Consider the following 4,451-nt stretch of genomic DNA (forward strand, 5'->3'; position numbering starts at 1 on the left):
CTGCTGCTGCTACGGCTTTTGTCCCAGTAGCAGCAGGCCTCACGGTGCCTTACCCACACAGCCACCTCGTCCTGAACTGGTACGGCACAGCCAGAGGTCATGCTCACCCGTCGGGGGTCTTCAGCCCCCCCAGAATAAAAAGCAAATGGTGGGGCCCCTTGAACGGCTCGGGGCCCTAAGCAATTGCTTAGTCTGCTTCTGCCTAGCACGGGCTCCAGGCACAGCCTCGGCACTGGCTCCTCTGCCACCTGAGAGTGTGGGCGGGGCAGGCCTGTATCAGGGGCTCAGTAGCAGCCCTTCCTCTCCTCAGCAGCTACGCTGATCTGCAGGGCAAGTTGGGGGCAGCTGGCTGCAGCAGGACCCTCCTTCTTCCAGAAGATGCAGCGAAGCCACAGTTGCTCTTTCAAGCAGAGGACGAGTCTGGACAAATTCCTGGGGTGACTGGGGAGAAATGCCTGCTTGGATGAAAAGGGGGAGACAGACCTGGGGTGGGGGCATAGAGATGGCCCATGTTCATGGGTATCTTTTGCTTGTTGCAGCCACACAGATGCGGAACGCAGCTGAAATCCGGGCAAAGTACCTCACCAAGATCCCAGTAAAGTTCCTCTCATTGTGTCTGCCACCTCGAAACTTCCACTTCCAGGGGTGCCCCTGTGGAAGCTTAAATCTTCTTCAGCTTCACGTACAGAACTCAAGGCTGATCGCTACGAGTGGTTTCCTCCGCCCAGCCCCAATCCCAGCTCCTGCTACTAAACACGCATACCCTACGGCATGGGCAAACCAGGCCCTGTAGCCTCAGGCTAGTGCAGGAGACGTGGGCAGTGACTGACGGTCCATGAAACATGCAGATGACAGACATGTTCTGCAGTGCAAAGCCTCCCAGGCCGTGTCGCCAAATCCCAGGAGCTTGCTGTGGGTTGTGTGAGGGCTTTTCTTCAAGCCCCAGCTCTGGGACTCCCGGGAAGCTGTGTTTGTTTGAACTCCTCAGCCTAGTGGCTGGGCGGAGGGGCCCTGAAAATGTGCCCCTGAAAGACTCAACCATCCAGCAACTAAAACCAATCCACGCCTTACCTTATAAATGCCATGGCTGTTCAGGGCCCGATCTGAATGCTAGAAACTGGCAAGGGTCCAAATGAGACCCTCAGAAGAGGAGTTTCTACTCTCAGGTGGCCCTGTGGTTCCCAGCTTCTCCTGCGTGTAACGTCTCTCTTCAGCACAGCAGAAGCAAACTCTCTAGTTTCTGCTCTGACTGTCTCTGGCTCCAGGCGGTGGCTGAACGTTACCGGAAGGAGAAAGAAGCAGCTGCCACTGTTGGATGAGACCAAGTTTCTGGTTTCCCAGGACTCGTCCATGTCTCCGTTTGTGCTCACCCTGCGGTAAGACATGAGTGCCGCGGAGAGGATCAGGCCCTGCTCTTTCATGGGATCAAGCTTTTGGAAAGAGCAAGTCCCATCTCTTTCCCTCACACACTTATTAAAAAGTAAATGAAGGGCTTGCTCACACAGGAAAAGCTGCCTGCCTAAATAGGCTTACGTCTGCACTAGCTGCATCAATGCAAAGATCGAATGCAGAAGCGTTTGCCCCTTAAACTGGCCTGGCTTAAGTTGGGAACCAAGGCGAGAAAGGTTTAGAGTGTGCAGGCATTTGCACAGGTGAAATGAGCAGCTTAGAATTGCAGCCCTGCAAGGGTCTGATGTAGACCAGGCTGTGACAGACAGACAGACAGACAGGCACCTCCTCTCCTGCGTGGGGGGGTGCCCTGGAAAAATCCCTCTCTTTGCTGGGTGTGCGGGTGTAACTGGCCTGATCTCAGAGGCCTACAGTGGCTCCTATAGGCACATCTGCTGCTTGGCTTTCCTGCTCTCTCTCCTTTGAATGACCTCTCTGAAGTCGCAGCTAGGCCCAGGTGATTGGCTGAGGAGAGGCAGCGATTAGCAGTGATGCAAACAAACTGTCGCTGGTGCCAGCAGCGGTTAGTGAACACTGAGAGCGGCTCAGAGGGATCATTAGCAGCCTTACACCTGATCAAAGGAATGCCCTCTAAACAGAGCATGGAGATACCAAACTTGCAAGCTCAATAAGACAGGCAGGCCGCCCTGCTGGATCCCAGCCCTGCCATCTCCTCTCAGATGACGCGTAACTCTTTTTTTCCAAGCCGGTTTCTTAATTTCCAGCTGTCTGCAGGTGGCCCTAATCCGTTAGAACAACAGAGACCTAGCATCACTAAAGGGGAATGGGGTCAATGGGAAACTGCCACCCGCACACACAGGTCGGGGCAGCAGCTCATTGTGCTGCTCCGTGGGTGTTTGGGGCTGGCATTTCAGCTTTCACTCGTAAAGCAGAACCGCTAAGGCAAAATGTGTCCCTAGCCAGCACTGAGTGCAAAATCTCTGTGTGGTCACCACCGGCCCTGACCTCGGGGGGTCTTAAACGCTCTGCTGCTGTGGCAAACAGCCAGCCTACACGTCACACCCTGGCTTCTACTGCCCGGTTGCTCTTTTCAGGGTGACCCTGACACTCTCCCCGCCCCCAGTTTTCCCCAAAACCATCCGCCTTGTCGTGTCTGCCAGCCCTCTCCTGGAATACTTCCACCAGTGCTTCCTTAGAAACGGACAAACAGCCTGATTAAGCCAAGCACTGAACTGCTTTATAGCAAAAGTAAAACAAGTTCCTTAAACAGAAAAAGGCACAGGATTAAGTGATCGCAAGTATGAGGAACAAAAACAGAATTGCAAGTGCCTGCTTCCTTTTGTCTCTCCAGGTGAAGGAGGCCAAAATGGCCTTTTCTCCCTCCTTCTGTTTTCCCAAAGTTCGCTGACACTGCCTCAAGAGCCAGTTTGCCGTGCCCACCAGCCAGCTGACGCCGCGCTCATTTCTGTCGTTCCCTCCCCCCATGGCGCGACTCAGAGGCTGTCTCCCTTTCACTAGGTCCATGGCTTTGTTTACCTGGTATGTAAACGAACCTTCATCGTCTCTGCCTGCTGACTAGGCAGGTCAGACAAGCAAATACACATTCCACCGCCCAGGTAGACTGGGCTTAGACATTTCTTGCCAACTGGACTTCAAGAACAACCTGGCACAGGCTGATCATGCTTTGTACACACCTGTTACATACACCACCCAATGGTGTGTGGGCCCAGCGTGTCACCAGTTTGCAGGTGACATTGTGTGTGACACCTGCTGGATACTCCCTGCACCTCACACACTGCTGTCAAGCCTGACCAATCCAGTATGAAGAGCCCATACTGGCCCAGACCTGTGAGCCACTACTGGGCCTCTGTGTCACAAGAACCTTGTTAACCACAAATGTTCCAGCAGGATTAACCAACATAAACAGCATGCACACAAGCAACCCTACAATAACAAGCCCAGCAGGAGTGCAAGGGAGCAGTGACGTCCTCTTGGAAGGACACTCCAGGCTCTGAGAACGCTCGGAGGAAGGGCAGAGTAGGGGATATGGGTGCTGACCTGTGCGCCATTCCCTGCTCTGCCACAGACTCCCTGGATGACCTTAGGTGCATCACTTAGCCTCTGATGACTCTTCCTACCTCCGATGCAGTAAATAGTGAGGCGTGGTGCCTGTGGTGAGAGCCAGAGAAGTCACATCGTGATCGACAGCCTTTACCTCTGCATTCACCTGTGTTCTTGGATGCCAAGGCCTCTAGGGCAGGGCCCATCTTGTCTGTACAGCAACTGGTGCTGTGGTCGCAGCCATGGTGCCAATCACTGATGATATCCTGTAACTCCAGATGCTGCAATTCACGCTCCTAGCAGTTGCGAGTCTCTTTATCTACCACCAGTCTGTGACAATCTCCTTCAACCCGCAGAACTTGCACGTCCCTGACGGCCACCCTCCGGCTGCCAGTGACCAAGGGTCTGCCCAGCAGGAGCATGACCATGTGGGAGGTGTGCCGGGACAGCAAAGCCGAGGCTGGCTTTCTCTACTTAACCTATGCTGCTTCTCAGATGGCGCTGTGGCGACTCAGTCAGGAACCTGCCTCTCGCCATCTGGTCTCTGTGGTTGGCTGCAAACAACTGCATGGCTGGAAACCTCGTTCTTAACCTGAATTTGTCATTAAACAGCTGCCTGGGGATGGAGGCGGAACACATGAAAGTCTGGGCACTAGCAGGATCACGCTCCCCTCCACCAGCTTAAAGAACGTGAGTCTCTCTGAACAGACTCCTGTTATCAGAATAACTTGTGACTAAACCCGACGACTGTTGTAACGACAGAACCGGATCCTATCCACTCTCGCTCTGCTGCTCTGGAAGGTGATTCTCTGATTCACAGGCCTGTTCCGCTCCCTTTTTTTAAAGGATTTCACTACCGAACTTGGTTCTGCTTTGCTGCACAGAACACTTAATTCTGGTTTTAACACGTCTGCTCCTGCAATAGGGATTTGTGTCTGAGGGTTCCACGGCTGGGCTTTTTAAGCATCGCCTCTATTATC

At 53.7% G+C, this 4,451-nt stretch overlaps 1 pseudogene; it reads left to right on the plus strand.

Annotated features, from left to right (window-relative positions):
• The first annotated feature begins 502 nt into the window (after positions 1 to 502).
• On the plus strand, positions 503 to 4,062 carry LOC137161253 (microtubule-associated proteins 1A/1B light chain 3C-like; annotated as a pseudogene).
• Positions 4,063 to 4,451: the final 389 nt, after the last annotated feature.

The sequence above is a fragment of the Emydura macquarii genome, unplaced genomic scaffold (assembly GCF_026122565.2).
Source record: "Emydura macquarii macquarii isolate MOO-44397 ecotype Brisbane River unplaced genomic scaffold, CSIRO-AGI_Emac_v2 contig_2292, whole genome shotgun sequence".
Taxonomy (NCBI): Eukaryota; Metazoa; Chordata; order Testudines; family Chelidae; genus Emydura; species Emydura macquarii.